The 24820-nt window shown below is 42.5% G+C and overlaps 1 non-coding gene across 1 annotated transcript; it reads right to left on the reverse strand.

The window, feature by feature from the left end:
- Positions 1-72: 72 nt before the first annotated feature.
- LOC112247805 lies at positions 73-189 on the reverse strand. The gene has a single exon (XR_002953122.2). It is a non-coding gene; the product is annotated as a U5 spliceosomal RNA (small nuclear RNA).
- Between the last annotated feature and the right edge of the window lie 24631 nt (positions 190-24820).

Raw genomic sequence — 24820 nt, forward strand, 5'->3', positions numbered from 1 at the left:
AAAAGTCGCTAATGCATCTCTAAGTCACTATCCTGGCCCATCTATGTCAATTTCTCATGAAACAAGATACCGGGCTCTGCAAGAAGCAAAGCCGCTCCAAAAATATGTTGAACTCGTAAGTGTTCCTCTCCACGGAAGTCTTTAGTAAAAGGCGAAAGGCTTGTGCGTAATGAAGAGAAACCAGAGTCATATGGAAGTCAGAGGTCGGGGGCCCGAGACACACTCTGTGAACTGTAGGCCGGGGTCCCGCGGGTGCTCCCGGAACCCACTCTTCCAAGTTTTCGAGGCCTGTGGATGAAAAGAAGGTCACAGACACACAGAGAGACACAGAGAGACACAGAGAGACACAGAGAGAGAGAGAGAGAGAGGGAGAGAGAGAAAAAGACACACACACACACACACACACACACACACACACACACACACTATCCTGGCCCAATTTTTTTTTTTTTTTTTTTTTTTTTTTTTTTTTTTAACTTTACGTGTTTTTCAACCTTCCCAAACAACGGTCGTTTTGACCACTTTGGGAGCATTTTTGAGGAAAAAGTTCCGCAAGTTAAAATCTTCCCCTGCTTCTCTGCTCTTCATAGAAAAAGTCGGATTTCAAATCGGGGCTACCAATCTGTAACTATAGCCGTTTTTGTCACCCATCGCCTCACTTTCAAGTGTCTGTAAATCAAGCAAGCGATATTCGTCTACTTCTCTGCTATTCATGGCTGTGTGCAGAATCAAAATATTCCATACGGAACTACGGTACAGCGGTTTTTGTAACTGCATTACCACGTGTTTTTCAACCTTCCCAAACAACGGTCGTTTTGACCACTTTGGGAGCATTTTTGAGGAAAAAGTTCCGCAAGTTAAAATCTTCCCCTGCTTCTCTGCTCTTCATAGAAAAAGTCGGATTTCAAATCGGGGCTACCAATCTGTAACTATAGCCGTTTTTGTCACCCATCGCCTCACTTTCAAGTGTCTGTAAATCAAGCAAGCGATATTCGTCTACTTCTCTGCTATTCATCGCTTGGTTGGTGCCGGGGTTCCCGCTGGATTGATAGTTGTAGGGGTTTCCACTGGATTGATTAGTGTGTTGTGTTTGCACGTCTCTGTTGGTGTGGGTATTATGTTCAGTCGGATGGATATGGGTATTCTGTGTAGCTCTGTTGGTGCAGGGGTTCCCACGGGATCGATTGTTGTAGGGGCTCCCACTACCTCGGCTGGTGCGGGGGTCCCGTCTGGCTCTGAAGACACTGGGGAGCACTGGCATTGGGACTCGGTGCCGATTGTGACTACATTATAAAGAATGATAGTTAATCAAATATCACTACAATGAGCATCAGAAGCTTTAATGTGGATGTCAAATAAAGAAACATGCGGTACACTACCTAGAAACTCAAAGCTCATCTTCAAGCTTAACTACAGTGAACTGGTTACAAATCTTAAAACAATACAGAGAGCTGGAGAATAGTGACTATCCATGATGGGTGCATTAATGCCATAAAAATGGTTTCTCTTCCCAGGTTCCTTAATTTGTTCTTTCCTGTTCATATATATACATATTATTATTTTATTTTTTTAAACATTGGATTCAACAATCATGCCATTTGTCTGGGGTAACAAAGCCCATTGTATCTGTAAAGCTCCCTTGCAAAAGCCCAAGGAAAGTGGCGGCCTAGGCCTACCAATCTGTAAACATTAATAATGGGCTGCAAATGCCAGGGTATTAGGTTTCCCTGATAAATTGGACACTGAAGCCCCCCTGTGGAAAAATATTGAAGTCAAGACCGCAACAAATTCCTCTCTTCCAGCCATACATTTTTTAAATACATATATTTTTAAACTTAACAAGGCAAGTCAGTTAAGAACATATTCTTATTTACAATGATGGCCTACCCAGGCCAAACCCTCCTCTAACCCGGACGACGCTGGGCCAATTGTGCGCCGCCCTATGGCACTCCTGATCACGGCCAGTTGTGATACAGCCCGGGATCGAAACAAGAATCAAACCAGGGTCTGTAGTGACGCCTCTAGCACTGAGATGCAGTGCCTTGCACCACTCGGGAGCAAAGCAGAGTGCCTAAACAAACTGACAAGCAATACCTTTATTTTGAGAAATGTTTTTAAGGAGCCTGATACCTCTATACACCTCAATGTTTTTATTATTATTATTTTGTTCCATCCTGGTCTGATAAGGTATTTGTTGAGTGGGGGAGAAAGGGTCTGGCAACAATAGAACAAATAGATAGCAATTTGCATAATTCAACCAGTTAAAATAACACATTTGAACGCTCCGATTCCCATTTTTTGTTATGCTATTTACATGTAAGACACTGTCAAAGGGTAGATCCAAAATGTTGAAATCCTCCCACTACAACATTTATTTTATTACCCGCTACAGTGCCCTCCCAACTCAACACACCTTGTCTCACAGCCTGTCTCCTTTTTCTCCAACTATACAGAGGCCTCTACTAGTCACCCCAAGGAGACCTAGGGTAGCTAAAGAGTTAAATATTTAGATCTCAGATGATATCTGGGGAGAAACCCTGTCTAGAATTCACTCATGTTCCACCAATGACAGATATCAATTGATACAAAGTAATGCATAGGCTTCATTACTCCAAAACCAAACTACATAGAATTTACCCCCAGGTCTCCCCACAGTGTGACAGATGTAAAGCCTTAGAGGAATCATGACTTTTGTGTGAACATTTTTTATGCTATTCAAAAGGTATATGAGGGGGCCATTGAATCTGACCCAGAACTTGCTTTCCTCGGTGGCTCAGAGACTGTTTTAAAATCATCCTATGAGGAACAACAGGCTCTGATGTTTGGTATGGTGGCTGTCCCCAAAAATGTATTCACAGAATGCAAGTCCCCCCACCCGACCCCCTTACTTCCGCAGATAGCTATCAAAAATGATTAACACCATAAACATGGAAAATATTAGTTTTTACAGGCCAATTCCTTCAACAGAATAAAAGTAAATAGGTCAGTATTTTGTCTGTAATGTCTTTTTCGTTTTGTGTCGGATCCCAGTAAGGATAGCTGTTGCCATTGGCATCGGCTAATGGAGGATCCTAAAAAATCAAATTATGATTTAGGGCCCATTTCTGGATAGAGACGGATTGTGACCACCGAATGTTATTGTAGATGTAATATTGATGTCACTTAAAGGAAAGATTCACCGATTTCTAACGTTATATCGTCACATTGCATCATATAATGCAAAATGTGTCATACTGGCTGTATGCTTGAATGGCGAATAGCTCAGATACACATGAAATGACCCCGGGGATTGATAAAATATCACTCAAAGATACACAAATACTATATAACTTTCAAAATGAGTGAATCTTTCCTTGATGCAATATTTCACTTTATGTCTAGCAGCTGAGTTTGAGTACTAAATTGTAAAAGAAAACCCTTCTTGTCAAGGATTTCCTCCTCTTCTTCCGTAGAGGAGAGGCGAAACGGATCAGAGGACCAATATGCGGCGTGGTAAGTGTCCATGGTTCTTTTAATATGTAAATGTACACATGAACACTACAAAACAATAAACATGGAACGTGTGAAACCCTAAACAGTCCTATCTGGTGCAAAGACAGAGACAGGAACAATCACCCACAAACACACAGTGAAACCCAGGCTACCTAAGTATGATTCTCAATCAGAGACAACTAATGACACCTGCCTCTGATTGAGAACCATACTAGGCCGAAACATAGAAATACCCAAATTATAGAAAAACAAACAGACTGCCCACCCAACTCACGCCCTGACCATACTAAATAAATACAAAACAAGGGAAATAAAGGTCAGAACGTGACACTTCTAAAATGAAATATTTAAAAAAAGAAAGAAAACAAACAAACAAACGTGGTACACTTACCATTCAGAAGACCTAAATAAATATTTCTCAATGTTTCAATAGAGCCCGTTTCTTTTATGACTTGAGGGTGAGGGCAAAAGGAATCCATATCGATATGTTTTGTTCCATTTCTCCTTTTTCCAAGCAGGAGAAGGGGAACAAATCCCAGAGTATGTAATTTGTAGAGCTGAAATACAGAATCAGACATTCAGATTTAAAGTAGTAACTAGCCTATAATTTGAAAAATAGTATTGTTATGTTTAACATTGTTATATGAGGGGGAAACCTTACCAATACTTTAGTGGAAGTAAATATCTGAGAGCCATTATTATAATGGGTGCAATCATTGTGTTCCCAATCGTAATCATACTTCTTCAACGCTTGTAACATCATCTCTTTTGGATGGTTAAAGAAACAACTGTTGCAGGTCTTACTAAACACAGTGGCTTGTGTCTGACACTGTATACACAGTGAGCCTGGCATTTCATCCCTTTTGAAATCTGATGAGAGAAATGACAAGCAGTTTAGTTATGCCAACTACCACAATTAGCAAGATGGCTAGCCATCTAGCTAACAAGACAGGTAAATACTGTAAAAGGCGACAAACTTACTGGGCAAGGGGTTCTAACTTCAGTACAAGGGAAACGTTAGCTAACTAGCTAGCGAGTCTAAACCTACAAACTAACTAGCGAGTTTGCAAGCTATTTTGTAGCTGGGAAGAGCACTGACGTCCAACTGAACCAAGCGAAGTTACACATCACATAGGTCCTAGGATAGGATACGCTAATAAATGTCAATAGAAAAAAAGTTCAAACAAACGAAAATTAAGCAAAGACTGCTAGCAGCCAGCAACATGGGGGTGTATTCAGCAGTCATAACTGAAGCAAAACAATTTGCAACGGGAAACTAGAGTTTCTATTGGACGAATTCAGGTAGGCCCCTCCCGTTTGGTTCCTAGTGAAAACATCCCATACTTCTGTAGCATAGCAACAAAATCTTGTTTTTAACAGGTCTAGGTCTAACAAACGCGCTCTCCGGTGGGCAGATTAATAAAGATACAAAAAATAATATTTGTTCATTTCAATTGTAATTTTTAAGCTAGTTTGTAAACGTTACATAGTAGTACACATACGACCGTGTAATATGATGAATATAGTCACAGGTAAATGGATGCCCGACACCATTTTCCTGTGACTATATTCTTAATATAGCACGACCTGTCTTAACGTTACTGCTCTTCTAAAACTGTTAGAACATGTATAAAACACAACATAATAAATATGTCTTACCGTCTCGATATGAACATAGAGCTAATTACTAGCTCAGCGATCTCGGAGTTGACTTTGCCCCTCTACTGTTCTTGATTAAATTATTATAATTTTTTCTAAACGTTTACTTCCTCCTGCTGCTCCTGGTAGTAATAAAAAAATAACTTCCGGTTTGTGCCTTCAAAATAAAAGCTCTTCTTTGAAACCAAGATACAATTATATACTTTAAATAATGACCGCTGTCTGAAATTGTTCAAATTCAATACGTTTTTTTCATTGACCATATTAACAAGCTACTGCTACAGTGCTACACAATCATTTTATTTTTCGATTTTTTTTCGTAGAATCCTTACCACTATTTCACCTGGGTACTTATCGGCTCTTAACCAATCATGCTATTTCGTTTGTTTTTTTGCGTTGTTTGTAACTTGTTTTGCACATAATGTTGCTGCTACCGTCTCTTATGACTGAAAAGAGCTTCTAGACATCAGAACTGAGATTACTAATCTCAGATGAGAGGAAGAGTTTTTCTTCAATGAGTCAGACGGGGCGAGATACTACAGACACCTGACCAGGCCAGATCTCCTTCATTCGCTGGAGAAGGAAACACAGATTTCGCTGAAAAAGATCAGGGTGTCTTGTGAGGATCAGGCGACGAGTGGCAAATCTGCCTTTGCATTCAGTCCTGCTAGCTAGCGTTCAATCGCTGGAAAAGAAATGGGACGAACTGAAAGCACGTACAGTTGAAGTCGGAAGTTTACATACACTTAGGTTGGTGTCATTAAAACTCGTTTTTCAACCACTCCACACATTTCTTGTTAACAAACTATTGTTTTGGCGAGTCATTTAGGACATCTTCTTTGTGCATGACACAAGTAATTTTTCCAACAATTGTTTACAGACATATTTCACTTATAATTCACTGTATCACAATTCCAGGGTGTCAGACGTTTACATACACTCAGTTGACTGTGCCTTTAAACAGCTTGGACAATTCCAGAAAATGATGTAATGGCTTTAGAAGCTTCTGATAGGCTAATTGACATCATTTGAGGTGAACCTGTGAATTTATTTCAAGGCCTACCTTTAAACTCAGTGCGTCTTTGGAAACATCATGGGAAAATCAAAAGAAATCAGCCAAGACCCCAGAAAAAACCTTGTAGACCTCCACAAGTCTGATTCATCCTTGGGAGAAATTTCCAAACACCTGAAGGTACCACGTTCATCTGTACAAACAAAAGAAATCAGCCAAGACCTCAGAAAAAACCTTGTAGACCTCCACAGGTCTGATTCATCCTTGGGAGAAATTTCTAAACACCACGTTCATCTGTACAAACAACAGTATGCAAGTATAAACATCATGGGACTACACAGCAGTCATACATCTCAGGAAGGATATGCACAAATCAATCCTAGAACAACAGCAAAGGACCTTGTGAAGATGCTGGAGGAAACCGGTACAAAAGTATTTATATCCACAGTAAAAACAAGTCCTATATCGACATAACCTGAAAGGCCGCTCAGTAAGGAAGAAGCCACTGCTCCAAAACCGCCATAAAAAAGCCAGACTACAGTTTGTAACTGCACATGGGGACAAAGATCGTACTTTTTAAATATGTTTTTAAAAATATATTTACATTTTACCCCTTTTTCTCCCCAATTTCGTGGTATCCAATTGTTAGTAGCTACTATCTTGTCTCATCGCTACAACTCCTGTACGGGCTCGGGAGAGACGAAGGTTGAAAGTCATGCGTCCTCCGATACACAACCCAACCAAGCCGCACTGCTTCTTAACACAGCGTGCATCCAACCCGGAAGCCAGCCAACACCAATGTGTCGGAGGAAAGACAGTGCACCTGGCAACCTTGGTTAGCATGCACTGCGCCAGACCCGCCACAGGAGTCGCTGGTGCGTGATGAGACAAGGATATCAATACCGGCCAAACCCTTCCTAACCCGGACGACGCTAGGCCAATTGTGCGTCGCCCCTCGGACCTACCGGTATACTAATTAGTGTATGGAAACTTCTGACCCACTGGGAATGTGATGAAAGAAATAAAATATTAAATAAATCAGCTCCTCCCACCAGCCTCTTCTGCTGTACAGCCTTAACTATGGATTGTGGATCCATAAAATGGGATATCACCCTACTCTGTGACACCCACAACTGTGGCGAGTTTACACAAACATTAGCATCATGGCTCTTATTGCGGGACTTTGACTGTGGGGAATCACCTACCCAATCAGCATATTGACATTCATATTGCACTACCATGAGGTCTGCAAACCAGTGTGAAATATAAGTTTGCTATTTGTATTTGAAGTAATAGAATACATACAATAACTCAAAAAAGAAAAAGTACAAAAAGTAGGAAGTAATAATATTAAATAATAATATCAAATAATGTGATGTTTATACATTTGATTTTTCTTGGCACAATTTTCCATCATAAGTCACTCTCACTTAGATATCATGTTGAAAACTGCAAACATTTCTCTCCTATGGCAAATTTTGTAAAATTGCAGGAAATTAACTGTGAAATGGCACATTTTTCTCTCCGCCCCATGGCAAAATGAGCAGAATGACATGAAATTAGCTTTAAAACTGCAACATTTTCTCTATGCCCCATGCCAAAATGTATAGAATTGCATGAAATTAACTCTAAAACGTCATTTTTTTTATTCTGAAAAAAGCCCTGAAACACTTAGGGCCCCCAAAAGCCTAGGGCAGGCTCTGACTGCATGTGTGGTTATAGAGCTCGCCAGCTTGTAGTCCTAAAAAACGGACATGAGTTACCTCTGGTTCGTTCAGCTATTCCTATGGGGAAAATTAATGAGGAAAGAATAGGGTTTTGGGATAAACACCAAAAATAAGTTCTGAGGTTGACACAGGTTTAGGAGATCTGTGAGATGATATCAGTCAGTTAACATCACCTTTCTGAATTAAAATGATAGGTGCTTTTTTTAAATGACATAAATGCTTCAAAATTCACAAAAAGTGATGTTAGCTAATGAACATTATCTCAGAAGACAAAACGTATAAGATCTCCTAAGCCTGTATTTACCACAGATCTTATTTTTGGCGTTTATCCAAAAGCCCTACAACTCCATTAATTTCCCCATAGGCTTTGTAAAACTAACTATGGCGGAGTTAGTGCCTACAAAAAAGACACTATTACTATTTCTCTCGATAGTTTTGGGCATGCAGACCTGCGAGACACTCATAAATTCCGTTTTTTTTTTGTGGCCCCCACCCCCATCAGTTGCTCATCCCTAAACTGTCCAGCAGAGGGCAGTGTCTTACTGCTTGCCTGGTTCACTGCCTTAGACACAGAAGGCCAGAGTCAAAAGTCACTAAAGTAGTAGGCAGTTTTTTTACCCAAATAATAACACTAATAATTTATTCAACTTCTATTGCATTTTCCATTACAAATATAATCTCAAAAGCACTTGAAAAAGCAAAGCAAACAAGAATCAAATAAAACTCCATGATAACAGTGACACAGACTCAGATTGTTCTCTTTAAATCAAATCAAATGTATTTATATAGCCCTTCGTACATCAGCTGATATCTCAAAGTGCTGTACAGAAACCCAGCCTAAAACCCCAAACGGTAAGCAATGCAGGTGTAGAAGCAGGGTGGCTAGGAAAAACTCCCTAGAAAGGCCAAAACCTAGGAAGAAACCTAGAGAGGAACCAGGCTATGAGGGGTGGCCAGTCCTCTTCTGGCTGTGCCGGGTGGAGATTATAACAGAACATGGCCAAGATGTTCAAATGTTCATAAATGACCAGCATGGTCAAATAATAATAATCACAGGCAGAACAGTTGAAACTAGAGCAGCACAGCTTGGTGGACTGGGGACAGCAAGGAGTCTCCATGCCAGGTAGTCCTGAGGCATGGTCCTAGGGCTCAGGTCCTCCGAGAGAGAGAAAGAAAGAGCGAATTAGAGAGAGCATACTTAAATTCACACAGGACACCAGATAAGACAGGAGAAGTACTCCAGATATAATAAACTGACCCTAGCCCCCCGACACATAAACTACTGCAGCATAAATACTGGAGGCTGAGACAGGAGGGGTCAGAAGACACTGTGGCCCCATCCAATGATACCCAGACAGGGCCAAACAGGAAGGATATAACCCCACCCACTTCGCAAAAGCACAGCCCCCACACCACTAGAGGGATATCTTCAACCACCAACTAACCATCCTGAGACAAGGCAGTATAGCCCACAAAGACCTCTGCCACGGCACAACCCAAGGGGGGGGCGCCAACCCAGACAGGAAGATCACATCAGTGACTCAACCCACTCAAGTGATGCACCCCTCCTAGGGACTGCATGAAAGAGCACCAGTAAGCCAGTGACTCAGCCCCTGAAATAGGGTTAGAGGCAGAGAATCCCAGTGGAAAGAGGGGAACCGGCCAGGCAGAGACAGCAAGGGCAGTTCGTTGCTCCAGAGCCTTTCCGTTCACCTTCACACTCCTGGGCCAGACTACACTCAATCATATGACCCACTGAAGAGATGAGTCTTCAGTAAAGACTTAAAGATTGAGACCGAATTTGCGTCTCTCTCATGGGTAGGCAGACCATTCCATAAAAATGGATTTCTATAGGAGAAAGCCCTGCCTCGAGCTGTTTGCTTAGAAATTCTAGGGACAATTAGAAGGCCTGCATCTTGTGACCACAGCGTACATGTAGGTATGTACGGCAGGACCAAATCATAGAGATAGGTAGGAGCAAGCCCATGTAATGCTTTGTAGGTTAGCAGTAAAACCTTGAAATCAGCCCTTGTCTTGACAGGAAGCCAGTGTAGGGAGGCTAGCACTGGAGTAATATGATCATTTTTTTGGGTTCTAGTCAGGATTCTAGCAGCTGTATTTAGCTCTAACTGAAGTTTATTTAGTGCTTTATCCGGGTAGCCGGAAAATAGAGCATTGCAGTAGTCTAACCTAGAAGTGACAAAAGCATGGATTAATTTTTTTGGGACGGAAAGTTTCTGATTTTTGCAATGTTACGTAGATGGAAAAAAGCTGTCCTTGAAACAGTCTTGATATGTTCGTCAAAAGAGAGATCAGGGTCCAGAGTAACGCCGAGGTCCTTCACAGTTTTATTTGAGACGACTGTACAACCATTAAGATTAACTGTCAGATTCAACAGAAGATCTCTTTGTTTCTCGGGACCTAGAACAAGCATCTCTGTTTTGTCCGAGTTTAAAAGTATTACGTTTACAGCCATCCACTTCCTTAATGCCTGAAACACAGGCTTCTAGCGAGGGCAATTTTGAGGCTTCACCATGTTTCATTGAAATGTACAGCTGTGTGTCATCCGCATAGCAGTGAAAGTTGACATTATGTTTTCGAATGACATCCCCAAGAGGTAAAATATATTGTGAAAACAATGGTGGTCCTAAAACGGAACCTTGAGGAACACTGAAATTTACAGTTGATTTGTCAGAGGACAAACCATTCACAGAGACAAACTGATATCTTTCCGAAAGATAAGATCTAAACCAGACCAGAACTTGTCCATGTAGACCAATTTTGGTTTCCAATCTTTCCAAAAGAATGTGGTGATCAATGGTATCAAAAACAGCACTAAGGTCTAGGAGCACGAGGACAGATGCAAAGCCTTGGTCTGATGCCATTACAAGGTAATTTACCACCTTCACAAGTGCAGTCTCAGTGCTATGATGGGGTCTAAAACCAGACTGAAGCATTTCATATACATTGTTTGTCTTCAGGATGTATGTAAAAATAAAAATAATGACTGCAAAATTGAACAAACCATGCAACTCTACACACAAGGACTACTTTTAACAAATTTCCACTGAAAATTTTAAATTTTACTTGAAGAACTGTGCAGATGCCAAGTTTGGAAAAAGAAAAACGTCACAAACAGCAGAAACCATCATTCTGTTACCAATCTTTGCATCTGCACTGTTTTTCAAGTAAACATGTTTGGCAATATTTTCAGTGGAAATTGTGAAAAGTAGTCCTTGTGCATAGAGTTGTATGGATTGTTTAACTTGATAATCATTTGTTTTGTTTGAGATATATAAAGTGAAAAATCTGAGTCTCAGTGTCACTCTGTAACCATGGAAATGCCCATAAGAGTAGGTCTGGATTAAGTTGAAGGTTGAAGAGTTGAAGGTTCTATGTGTTTCAAGCCTTCAACAGATGGAGCGACAGTCAAGAAGGCTTGACCAGAGGGAGGAGGTCAACTGTATCGAATGTAATTTTACAATGATAGGAAAATGTGCTTGAGCTACACTATATATACAAAAGTATGTGGACACCCCTTCAAATGAGTGGATTTGGCTATTTCAGGCACACCCGTTGTTGAAAAGCACAGAGCCGTGCAATCTCCATAGACAAACATTGGCAGTAGAATGGCCTTACTGAAGAGCTCAGTGACTTTCAACATGGCACCATCATAGGATGCCACCTTTACAACAAGTTAGTTCGTCAAATGTCTATAGCCCGGTTAACTGTAAGTGCTGTTATTGTGAAGTGGAAACGTCTAGGAGTAACAATTGCTGAGCCAAGTTCACAGAACGGGACTGCCGAGTGCTGAAGCGCATAGAGTGTAAAAATCATCTGTCCTCGGTTGCAACACTCACTACTAAGTTTCAAACTGCCTCTGGAAGCAATGTCAGCACAAGAACTGTTCGTCTGGAGCTTCATGAAATTGGTTTCCATGGCCGAGCAGCCGCACGCGAGCCTAAGATCACCATGTGCAATGCCAAGTGGTGTAAAGCTCGCCGCCATTGGACTCTGGAGCAGTGGAAACGCATTTTCTGGAGTGGTGAATCACACTTCACCATCTGGCAGTCCGACGGACGAATCTGAGAAAGCTACCTGCCTCAATGTATAGTGCCAACTGTACAGTTTGGTGGAGGAGGAATAATGGTCTGGGGCTTTTTTTCCTGGTTCGGGCTAGTTCCCTTAATTTCAGTGAAGGTAAATCTAAACGCTACAGCATGCAATGACATTCTAGATGATTCTCCATACAGAAATCGTTTGTCGAGATCGGTGTGGAAGAACTTGACTGGCCTGCACAGAGCCCAGACCTGAACCCCATCAAACACCTTTGGGATGAATTGGAATGCCGACAGCGAGCCAGGCCTAATCGCCCAACATTAGTCCCCGCAGCAATGTTCCAACATCTAGTGGAAAGCCTTCCTTGAAGAGTGGAGGCTGTTATAGCAGCAAAACGGGGACCAACTCCATATTAATGCCCATGATTTGGAATGAGATGTTCGACGAGCAGGTGACCACATACTTTTGGTCATGTAGTATGTTTTTATGTTGACATTTTTTTGCATTCTTAAATATTAGATGAATGTTGTTGTTTTTTTTTTTTTTTTTTTTACATAATTTCATTTTAATTATAAAAACATTTTTGTTTCTGTGGGGTGTATTGGAACAAATACCACAACCGTCTGGCACCAAGTCAGTGATGGTAAAAAGGTTGTTTGTTTTAGACTGTCATGCCTCAATTGTTACTCCTAAATCAGAAGAGCAGAATCCCACCCTTGCGTGATGGGGCCGCTGGGGGCTCAAAAACATACACTCCCAAGAGACTACGGTCTTCCCCATGGCTGAGGTATCATGCTGTGACTCTCAGAGCCCCTGACCCTAAGTACATTTTGTGTGCGTGTGTGTTTAACAATAATAGTGAGGTCACCGCTGCTGTGGAGAGACTGTCCATTACAGTAGAGAACTTCATGGCCATGCGAGAAAGCCCACATACAAACTACTACAGTTTACTATAGAATTCTGTAGTGAACTGTAGAATACTTTAAAATCCTATACTCTACACTGTAGTATCCCTCAAATGTGTAGTACTTGCTTTATAATTTTATAGAATACTGTAGAATAGTTTACACTATAGTATCCCTCGATCATGTAGTGCTTACTTTAGAATTTTGTAGTATACTGGAGAATACTATACTACACACTGTAGTATCCCTTGATCACATAGTGCTTACTTTAGAAATTTTAGATCGATTTACTGCTAGCTTTGTCAGTGCTGTTTTGATTTTAATGTGCTGTCCTTGGAGAGCTCATGTTGGGGATTTCCTCAGAGGTTCCCCTCGATCGTGTAGCGCTTACTATAGAATTTTGTAGTATACTATACTTAACTTCACACTGTAGTATCCCTTGATTGATTGATTTTATTTGACCATTTAAAAATAATACATCCACATGTGGATAATGCATTTAGAATATTTGTTGAGAATAATTATTTATTTCCATTCTGGTCCTAGTTTAAACATGTTACTCATTTACAGCTAACCCACACGGGATAAAAATACTATAGTATACTATGGTTTAAATACTGTATAATCAAATCAAATCAAATCAAATTTTATTTGTCACATACACATGGTTAGCAGATGTTAATGCGAGTGTAGCGAAATGCTTGTGCTTCTAGTTCCGACAATGCAGTAATAACGAGCAAGTAATCTAACTAACAATTCCAAAAAAACTACTGTCGTATACACAGTGTAAGGGGATAAAGAATATGTACATAAGGATATATGAATGAGTGATGGTACAGAGCAGCATAGGCAAGATACAGTAGATGATATCGAGTACAGTATATACATATGAGATAAGTATGTAAACCAAGTGGCATAGTTAAAGTGGCTAGTGATACATGTATTACATAAGGATGCAGTCGATGATATAGAGTACAGTATCAACGTATGCATATGAGATGAACAATGTAGGGTAAGTAACATTATATAAGGTAGCATTGTTTAAAGTGGCTAGTGATATATTTACATCATTTCCCATCAATTCCCATGATTAAAGTGGCTGGAGTAGAGTCAGTGTCATTGACAGTGTGTTGGCAGTAGCCACTCAATGTTAGTGGTGGCTGTTTAACAGTCTGATGGCCTTGAGATAGAAGCTGTTTTTCAGTCTCTCGGTCCCAGCTTTGATGCACCTGTACTGACCTCGCCTTCTGGATGACAGCGGGGTGAACAGGCAGTGGCTCGGGTGGTTGATGTCCTTGATGATCTTTATGGCCTTCCTGTAGCATCGGGTGGTGTAGGTGTCCTGGAGGGCAGGTAGTTTGCCCCGGTGATGCGTTGTGCAGACCTCACTACCCTCTGGAGAGCCTTACAGTTGAGGGCGGTGCAGTTGCCATACCAGGCGGTGATACAGCCCGCCAGGATGCTCTCGATTGTGCATCTGTAGAAGTTTGTGAGTGCTTTTGGTGACAAGCCGAATTTCTTCAGCCTCCTGAGGTTGAAGAGGCGCTGCTGCGCCTTCCTCACGATGCTGTCTGTGTGAGTGGACCAATTCAGTTTGTCTGTGATGTGTATGCCGAGGAACTTAAAACTTGCTACCCTCTCCACTACTGTTCCATCGATGTGGATGGGGGTGTTCCCTCTGCTGTTTCCTGAAGTCCACAATCATCTCCTTAGTTTTGTTGACGTTGAGTGTGAGGTTATTTTCCTGACACCACACTCCGAGGGCCCTCACCTCCTCCCTGTAGGCCGTCTCGTCGTTGTTGGTAATCAAGCCTACCACTGTTGTGTCGTCCGCAAACTTGATGATTGAGTTGGAGGCGTGCATGGCCACGCAGTCGTGGGTGAACAGGGAGTACAGGAGAGGGCTCAGAACGCACCCTTGTGGGGCCCCAGTGTTGAGGATCAGCGGGGAGGAGATGTTGTTGCCTACCCTCACCACCTGGGGGCGGCCCGTCAGGAAGTCCAGTACCCAGTTGCACAGGGCGGGGTCGAGACCCAGGGTCTCGAGCTTGATGACGAGCTTGGAGGGTACTATGGTGTTGAATGCCGAGCTGTAGTCGATGAACAGCATTCTCACATAGGTATTCCTCTTGTCCAGATGGGTTAGGGCAGTGTGCAGTGTGGTTGAGATTGCATCGTCTGTGGACCTATTTGGGCGGTAAGCAAATTGGAGTGGGTCAAGGGTGTCAGGTAGGGTGGAGGTGATATGGTCCTTGACTAGTCTCTCAAAGCACTTCATGATGACGGATGTGAGTGCTACGGGCGGTAGTCGTTTAGCTCAGTTACCTTAGCTTTCTTGGGAACAGGAACAATTGTGGCCCTCTTGAAGCATGTGGGAACAGCAGACTGGTATAGGGATTGATTGAATATGTCCGTAAACACACCGGCCAGCTGGTCTGCGCATGCTCTGAGGGCGCGGCTGGGGATGCCGTCTGGGCCTGCAGCCTTGCGAGGGTTAACACGTTTAAATGTCTTACTCACTTCAGCTGCAGTGAAGGAGAGACCGCATGTTTCCGTTGCAGGCCGTGTCAGTGGCACTGTATTGTCCTCAAAGCGGGCAAAAAGTTATTTAGTCTGCCTGGGAGCAAGACATCCTGGTCCGTGACTGGGCTGGGTTTCTTCCTGTAGTCCGTGATTGACTGTAGACCCTGCCACATGCCTCCTGTGTCTGAGCCGTTGAATTGAGATTCTACTTTGTCTCTGTACTGGCGCTTAGCTTGTTTGATAGCCTTGCGGAGGGAATAGCTGCACTGTTTGTATTCAGTCATGTTACCAGACACCTTGCCCTGATTAAAAGCAGTGGTTCGTGCCTTCAGTTTCACACGAATGCTGCCATCAATCCACGGTTTCTGGTTAGGGAATGTTTTAATCGTTGCTATGGGAACGACATCTTCAACGCACGTTCTAATGAACTCGCACACCGTATCAGCGTATTCGTCAATGTTGTTGTCTGACGCAATACAAAACATCTCCCAGTCCACGTGATGGAAGCAGTCTTGGAGTGTGGAGTCAGCTTGGTCGGACCAGCGTTGGACAGACCTCAGCGTGGGAGCTTCTTGTTTTAGTTTCTGTCTGTAGGCAGGGATCAACAAAATGGAGTCGTGGTCAGCTTTTCTGAAAGGGGGGCGGGGCAGGGCCTTATATGTGTCGCGGAAGTTAGAGTAACAATGATCCAGGGTCTTTCCACCCCTGGTTGCGCAATCGATATGCTGATAAAATTTAGGGAGTCTTGTTTTCAGATTAGCCTTGTTAAAATCCCCAGCTACAATGAATGCAGCCTCCGGATAAATCGTTTCCAGTTTGCAGAGAGTTAAATAAAGTTCGTTCAGAGCCATCGATGTGTCTGCTTGGGGGGGATATATACGGCTGTGATTATAATCGAAGAGAATTCTCTTGGTAGATAATGCGGTCTACATTTGATTGTGAGGAATTCTAAATCAGGTGAACAGAAGGATTTGAGTTCCTGTATGTTTCTTTCATCACACCATGTCACGTTGGCCATAAGGCATACGCCCCCGCCCGTCTTCTTCTTACTAGAAAGATGTTTGTTTCTGTCGGCGCGATGCGTGGAGAAACCCGCTGGCTGCACCGCTTCGGATTGCGTCTCTCCAGTTAGCCATGTTTCCGTGAAGCAGACAACGTTACAGTCTCTGATGTCCCTCTGGAATGCTACCCTTGCTCGGATTTCATCAACCTTGTTGTCAAGAGACTGGACATTGGCAAGAAGAATGCTAGGGAGTGGTGCACGATGTGCCCGTCTCCGGAGTCTGACCAGAAGACCGCTTCGTTTCCCTCTTTTTCTGAGTCGTTTTTTTTTTTTTGTTTGTTTTTTTTGGTCGCTGCATGTGATCCACTCGGTTACACTGGTTGTAAGGCAGAACACAGGATCCGCATCGCGAAAAACATATTCTTGGTCGTACTGATGGTGAGTTGATGCTGATCTTATATTCAGTAGTTCTTCTCGGCTGTATGTAATGAAACCTAAGATGACCTGGGGTACTAGTGTAAGAAATAACACGTAAAAAAACAAAAAACTGCATAGTTTCCTAGGAACGCGAAGCGAGGCGGCCATCTCTGTCGGCGCCGGAAGTATTGCTATATTTATATACTATAGTATTCACTGTAGGATTCACTGTTTGATTCAAGTGTTCTTGCAGATTGTAGTATACTATATTATTCACTTGTGTTTTTGCAGACTTTACTGTAGTATTTACTGTAGTGTTTTTACGGACATGACTAGTATTCTGTAGTATTTACTGTAGCGTTTTTACGGACATGACTAGTATACTGTAGTATTTACTGTAGTGTTTTTGAGGCCATGACTATTGTATATTTTACACCTGCAGAATAGGGTTAGCTAAAATGACACAACTACCCGACTATGCTAGTTACTGTTAGATGAGTGGAAACATCTCAACCAGAACAGGTTGTGCCATTGAATAATATAGTATAATACAGTAAATACCGCAAAAACCCTACAGTGAATACTAAAGTATAATAGTCATGTCCGCAGAAACTAACACTATAGTATATTACAGTGAATACCTGCAGTAAAGTCTGCAAAAACACTACAGTAAATACTACAATATACTACCAAGGTTGTTACAGTTTTGTAATTTTATATTTGTTTTTATTTATTTTTGTTTTTAGATTTTTGTTTGAAATTCAATTTAGTTTTAGTTCGTTTTCTGGTCTGCTCTGGGGCACCCCCTCCTCGGGCGGGGGCAATAAGCAAACCAGAGTAGGCCTACCCCGATCAAAAAATGTTTTGTGGCCATCTCGCTTTCTCTATCTCTGCCTCGGATTTCTTCCCTGTTGTTAGCTAGTGATAGCAAAGATGATCTACTATATTGACGCTCGAACAATGAAAATACTGTGCATGTCCTCAAGGGAGGCGGGAGGAGACACGATTAGGTGGGACCATTCCAGCCAATGAGAGGGCAGATATGTGTGTGAACAATAGGCACAATTAAGTTGTTCTTCTCAAAGTTGCAGAATGCCAAGTGCGTCCACATATTTATATTTTGGTCATTTAGCGACAGTTAATGCATTCATCTTAAGATAGCTGGGTGAAACAACCACATATCACAGTCATAGCTACTTTATTGAGGAAAAATGTACTTACTATCAGAAAAGTCTGAGCTAATAAGGTGGAAAAAAGTCAAGTGCGAGTGTTCGTTCATAAAATAATAAAAAATAAAAATGATTATATTTAATGTTTTATTAGGGCCAAGAGACCACAGGTGGCAGAACCGATTGCTCAGGTTGGGTTATAGCATTGCCTGAAGGTAGGGAGGGGCAATTCTTCTTGCTGTTCGCTTATAGGGTCTCAAATCCGATCCAAAAGTCAAACAAGCTCTAGATGGCGCGCGGGAGCAAGATGAAACTTCATTGCGTGAGCAAACACTGAGTCGAAAGAGAGAGGAAATTGTTGAGCGAGCAGAGGACCAGTCCCGCAATTGCACAGGCCGGTCAAGAGCGCAAATTAAATGTGTGACTTTGAGCAAGCAGAACATAATTGTCACAGATCAAACATGTCTTACATAGTACATATAGAACTGTAAGCAAAGAAATGTGATTCAAACGTGTAAAAACAACATTTTAACACATTCAATTGTCCACCAGCGATAGTCACTTGTCAAGTTTTCGATCTCAATTTTTTAAATTTTTCTCTCAAAGTCTTAGAACCTTTGGGTTTGGAATTCAGTCAGATAGGGGTTGCGTGTCTAGAAACCTAAGATTGGTCACTTTTATTGTAGTGATGGACGAACTAACAAATTCCTAGAACAAGCATCTCTGTTTTGTCCGAGTTTAAAAGTATTACGTTTACAGCCATCCACTTCCTTAATGCCTGAAACACAGGCTTCTAGCGAGGGCAATTTTGAGGCTTCACCATGTTTCATTGAAATGTACAGCTGTGTGTCATCCGCATAGCAGTGAAAGTTGACATTATGTTTTCGAATGACATCCCCAAGAGGTAAAATATATTGTGAAAACAATGGTGGTCCTAAAACGGAACCTTGAGGAACACTGAAATTTACAGTTGATTTGTCAGAGGACAAACCATTCACAGAGACAAACTGATATCTTTCCGAAAGATAAGATCTAAACCAGACCAGAACTTGTCCATGTAGACCAATTTTGGTTTCCAATCTTTCCAAAAGAATGTGGTGATCAATGGTATCAAAAACAGCACTAAGGTCTAGGAGCACGAGGACAGATGCAAAGCCTTGGTCTGATGCCATTACAAGGTAATTTACCACCTTCACAAGTGCAGTCTCAGTGCTATGATGGGGTCTAAAACCAGACTGAAGCATTTCATATACATTGTTTGTCTTCAGGATGTATGTAAAAATAAAAATAATGACTGCAAAATTGAACAAACCATGCAACTCTACACACAAGGACTACTTTTAACAAATTTCCACTGAAAATTTTAAATTTTACTTGAAGAACTGTGCAGATGCCAAGTTTGGAAAAAGAAAACGTCACAAACAGCAGAAACCATCATTCTGTTACCAATCTTTGCATCTGCACTGTTTTTCAAGTAAACATGTTTGGCAATATTTTCAGTGGAAATTGTGAAAAGTAGTCCTTGTGCATAGAGTTGTATGGATTGTTTAACTTGATAATCATTTGTTTTGTTTGAGATATATAAAGTGAAAAATCTGAGTCTCAGTGTCACTCTGTAACCATGGAAATGCCCATAAGAGTAGGTCTGGATTAAGTTGAAGGTTGAAGAGTTGAAGGTTCTATGTGTTTCAAGCCTTCAACAGATGGAGCGACAGTCAAGAAGGCTTGACCAGAGGGAGGAGGTCAACTGTATCGAATGTAATTTTACAATGATAGGAAAATGTGCTTGAGCTACACTATATATACAAAAGTATGTGGACACCCCTTCAAATGAGTGGATTTGGCTATTTCAGGCACACCCGTTGTTGAAAAGCACAGAGCCGTGCAATCTCCATAGACAAACATTGGCAGTAGAATGGCCTTACTGAAGAGCTCAGTGACTTTCAACATGGCACCATCATAGGATGCCACCTTTACAACAAGTTAGTTCGTCAAATGTCTATAGCCCGGTTAACTGTAAGTGCTGTTATTGTGAAGTGGAAACGTCTAGGAGTAACAATTGCTGAGCCAAGTTCACAGAACGGGACTGCCGAGTGCTGAAGCGCATAGAGTGTAAAAATCATCTGTCCTCGGTTGCAACACTCACTACTAAGTTTCAAACTGCCTCTGGAAGCAATGTCAGCACAAGAACTGTTCGTCTGGAGCTTCATGAAATTGGTTTCCATGGCCGAGCAGCCGCACGCGAGCCTAAGATCACCATGTGCAATGCCAAGTGGTGTAAAGCTCGCCGCCATTGGACTCTGGAGCAGTGGAAACGCATTTTCTGGAGTGGTGAATCACACTTCACCATCTGGCAGTCCGACGGACGAATCTGAGAAAGCTACCTGCCTCAATGTATAGTGCCAACTGTACAGTTTGGTGGAGGAGGAATAATGGTCTGGGGCTTTTTTTCCTGGTTCGGGCTAGTTCCCTTAATTTCAGTGAAGGTAAATCTAAACGCTACAGCATGCAATGACATTCTAGATGATTCTCCATACAGAAATCGTTTGTCGAGATCGGTGTGGAAGAACTTGACTGGCCTGCACAGAGCCCAGACCTGAACCCCATCAAACACCTTTGGGATGAATTGGAATGCCGACAGCGAGCCAGGCCTAATCGCCCAACATTAGTCCCCGCAGCAATGTTCCAACATCTAGTGGAAAGCCTTCCTTGAAGAGTGGAGGCTGTTATAGCAGCAAAACGGGGACCAACTCCATATTAATGCCCATGATTTGGAATGAGATGTTCGACGAGCAGGTGACCACATACTTTTGGTCATGTAGTATGTTTTTATGTTGACATTTTTTTGCATTCTTAAATATTAGATGAATGTTGTTGTTTTTTTTTTTACATAATTTCATTTTAATTATAAAAACATTTTTGTTTCTGTGGGGTGTATTGGAACAAATACCACAACCGTCTGGCACCAAGTCAGTGATGGTAAAAAGGTTGTTTGTTTTAGACTGTCATGCCTCAATTGTTACTCCTAAATCAGAAGAGCAGAATCCCACCCTTGCGTGATGGGGCCGCTGGGGGCTCAAAAACATACACTCCCAAGAGACTACGGTCTTCCCCATGGCTGAGGTATCATGCTGTGACTCTCAGAGCCCCTGACCCTAAGTACATTTTGTGTGCGTGTGTGTTTAACAATAATAGTGAGGTCACCGCTGCTGTGGAGAGACTGTCCATTACAGTAGAGAACTTCATGGCCATGCGAGAAAGCCCACATACAAACTACTACAGTTTACTATAGAATTCTGTAGTGAACTGTAGAATACTTTAAAATCCTATACTCTACACTGTAGTATCCCTCAAATGTGTAGTACTTGCTTTATAATTTTATAGAATACTGTAGAATAGTTTACACTATAGTATCCCTCGATCATGTAGTGCTTACTTTAGAATTTTGTAGTATACTGGAGAATACTATACTACACACTGTAGTATCCCTTGATCACATAGTGCTTACTTTAGAAATTTTAGATCGATTTACTGCTAGCTTTGTCAGTGCTGTTTTGATTTTAATGTGCTGTCCTTGGAGAGCTCATGTTGGGGATTTCCTCAGAGGTTCCCCCTCGATCGTGTAGCGCTTACTATAGAATTTTGTAGTATACTATACTTAACTTCACACTGTAGTATCCCTTGATTGATTGATTTTATTTGACCATTTAAAAATAATACATCCACATGTGGATAATGCATTTAGAATATTTGTTGAGAATAATTATTTATTTCCATTCTGGTCCTAGTTTAAACATGTTACTCATTTACAGCTAACCCACACGGGATAAAAATACTATAGTATACTATGGTTTAAATACTGTATAATCAAATCAAATCAAATCAAATTTTATTTGTCACATACACATGGTTAGCAGATGTTAATGCGAGTGTAGCGAAATGCTTGTGCTTCTAGTTCCGACAATGCAGTAATAACGAGCAAGTAATCTAACTAACAATTCCAAAAAAACTACTGTCGTATACACAGTGTAAGGGGATAAAGAATATGTACATAAGGATATATGAATGAGTGATGGTACAGAGCAGCATAGGCAAGATACAGTAGATGATATCGAGTACAGTATATACATATGAGATAAGTATGTAAACCAAGTGGCATAGTTAAAGTGGCTAGTGATACATGTATTACATAAGGATGCAGTCGATGATATAGAGTACAGTATCAACGTATGCATATGAGATGAACAATGTAGGGTAAGTAACATTATATAAGGTAGCATTGTTTAAAGTGGCTAGTGATATATTTACATCATTTCCCATCAATTCCCATGATTAAAGTGGCTGGAGTAGAGTCAGTGTCATTGACAGTGTGTTGGCAGTAGCCACTCAATGTTAGTGGTGGCTGTTTAACAGTCTGATGGCCTTGAGATAGAAGCTGTTTTTCAGTCTCTCGGTCCCAGCTTTGATGCACCTGTACTGACCTCGCCTTCTGGATGACAGCGGGGTGAACAGGCAGTGGCTCGGGTGGTTGATGTCCTTGATGATCTTTATGGCCTTCCTGTAGCATCGGGTGGTGTAGGTGTCCTGGAGGGCAGGTAGTTTGCCCCGGTGATGCGTTGTGCAGACCTCACTACCCTCTGGAGAGCCTTACGGTTGAGGGCGGTGCAGTTGCCATACCAGGCGGTGATACAGCCCGCCAGGATGCTCTCGATTGTGCATCTGTAGAAGTTTGTGAGTGCTTTTGGTGACAAGCCGAATTTCTTCAGCCTCCTGAGGTTGAAGAGGCGCTGCTGCGCCTTCCTCACGATGCTGTCTGTGTGAGTGGACCAATTCAGTTTGTCTGTGATGTGTATGCCGAGGAACTTAAAACTTGCTACCCTCTCCACTACTGTTCCATCGATGTGGATGGGGGTGTTCCCTCTGCTGTTTCCTGAAGTCCACAATCATCTCCTTAGTTTTGTTGACGTTGAGTGTGAGGTTATTTTCCTGACACCACACTCCGAGGGCCCTCACCTCCTCCCTGTAGGCCGTCTCGTCGTTGTTGGTAATCAAGCCTACCACTGTTGTGTCGTCCGCAAACTTGATGATTGAGTTGGAGGCGTGCATGGCCACGCAGTCGTGGGTGAACAGGGAGTACAGGAGAGGGCTCAGAACGCACCCTTGTGGGGCCCCAGTGTTGAGGATCAGCGGGGAGGAGATGTTGTTGCCTACCCTCACCACCTGGGGGCGGCCCGTCAGGAAGTCCAGTACCCAGTTGCACAGGGCGGGGTCGAGACCCAGGGTCTCGAGCTTGATGACGAGCTTGGAGGGTACTATGGTGTTGAATGCCGAGCTGTAGTCGATGAACAGCATTCTCACATAGGTATTCCTCTTGTCCAGATGGGTTAGGGCAGTGTGCAGTGTGGTTGAGATTGCATCGTCTGTGGACCTATTTGGGCGGTAAGCAAATTGGAGTGGGTCAAGGGTGTCAGGTAGGGTGGAGGTGATATGGTCCTTGACTAGTCTCTCAAAGCACTTCATGATGACGGATGTGAGTGCTACGGGGCGGTAGTCGTTTAGCTCAGTTACCTTAGCTTTCTTGGGAACAGGAACAATTGTGGCCCTCTTGAAGCATGTGGGAACAGCAGACTGGTATAGGGATTGATTGAATATGTCCGTAAACACACCGGCCAGCTGGTCTGCGCATGCTCTGAGGGCGCGGCTGGGGATGCCGTCTGGGCCTGCAGCCTTGCGAGGGTTAACACGTTTAAATGTCTTACTCACTTCAGCTGCAGTGAAGGAGAGACCGCATGTTTCCGTTGCAGGCCGTGTCAGTGGCACTGTATTGTCCTCAAAGCGGGCAAAAAAGTTATTTAGTCTGCCTGGGAGCAAGACATCCTGGTCCGTGACTGGGCTGGGTTTCTTCCTGTAGTCCGTGATTGACTGTAGACCCTGCCACATGCCTCCTGTGTCTGAGCCGTTGAATTGAGATTCTACTTTGTCTCTGTACTGGCGCTTAGCTTGTTTGATAGCCTTGCGGAGGGAATAGCTGCACTGTTTGTATTCAGTCATGTTACCAGACACCTTGCCCTGATTAAAAGCAGTGGTTCGTGCCTTCAGTTTCACACGAATGCTGCCATCAATCCACGGTTTCTGGTTAGGGAATGTTTTAATCGTTGCTATGGGAACGACATCTTCAACGCACGTTCTAATGAACTCGCACACCGTATCAGCGTATTCGTCAATGTTGTTGTCTGACGCAATACAAAACATCTCCCAGTCCACGTGATGGAAGCAGTCTTGGAGTGTGGAGTCAGCTTGGTCGGACCAGCGTTGGACAGACCTCAGCGTGGGAGCTTCTTGTTTTAGTTTCTGTCTGTAGGCAGGGATCAACAAAATGGAGTCGTGGTCAGCTTTTCTGAAAGGGGGCGGGGCAGGGCCTTATATGTGTCGCGGAAGTTAGTGAGTAACAATGATCCAGGGTCTTTCCACCCCTGGTTGCGCAATCGATATGCTGATAAAATTTAGGGAGTCTTGTTTTCAGATTAGCCTTGTTAAAATCCCCAGCTACAATGAATGCAGCCTCCGGATAAATCGTTTCCAGTTTGCAGAGAGTTAAATAAAGTTCGTTCAGAGCCATCGATGTGTCTGCTTGGGGGGGGGATATATACGGCTGTGATTATAATCGAAGAGAATTCTCTTGGTAGATAATGCGGTCTACATTTGATTGTGAGGAATTCTAAATCAGGTGAACAGAAGGATTTGAGTTCCTGTATGTTTCTTTCATCACACCATGTCACGTTGGCCATAAGGCATACGCCCCCGCCCGTCTTCTTACTAGAAAGATGTTTGTTTCTGTCGGCGCGATGCGTGGA

The sequence above is a fragment of the Oncorhynchus tshawytscha genome, linkage group LG32 (genome assembly GCF_018296145.1).
Source record: "Oncorhynchus tshawytscha isolate Ot180627B linkage group LG32, Otsh_v2.0, whole genome shotgun sequence".
Classification (NCBI taxonomy): Eukaryota; Metazoa; Chordata; class Actinopteri; order Salmoniformes; family Salmonidae; genus Oncorhynchus; species Oncorhynchus tshawytscha.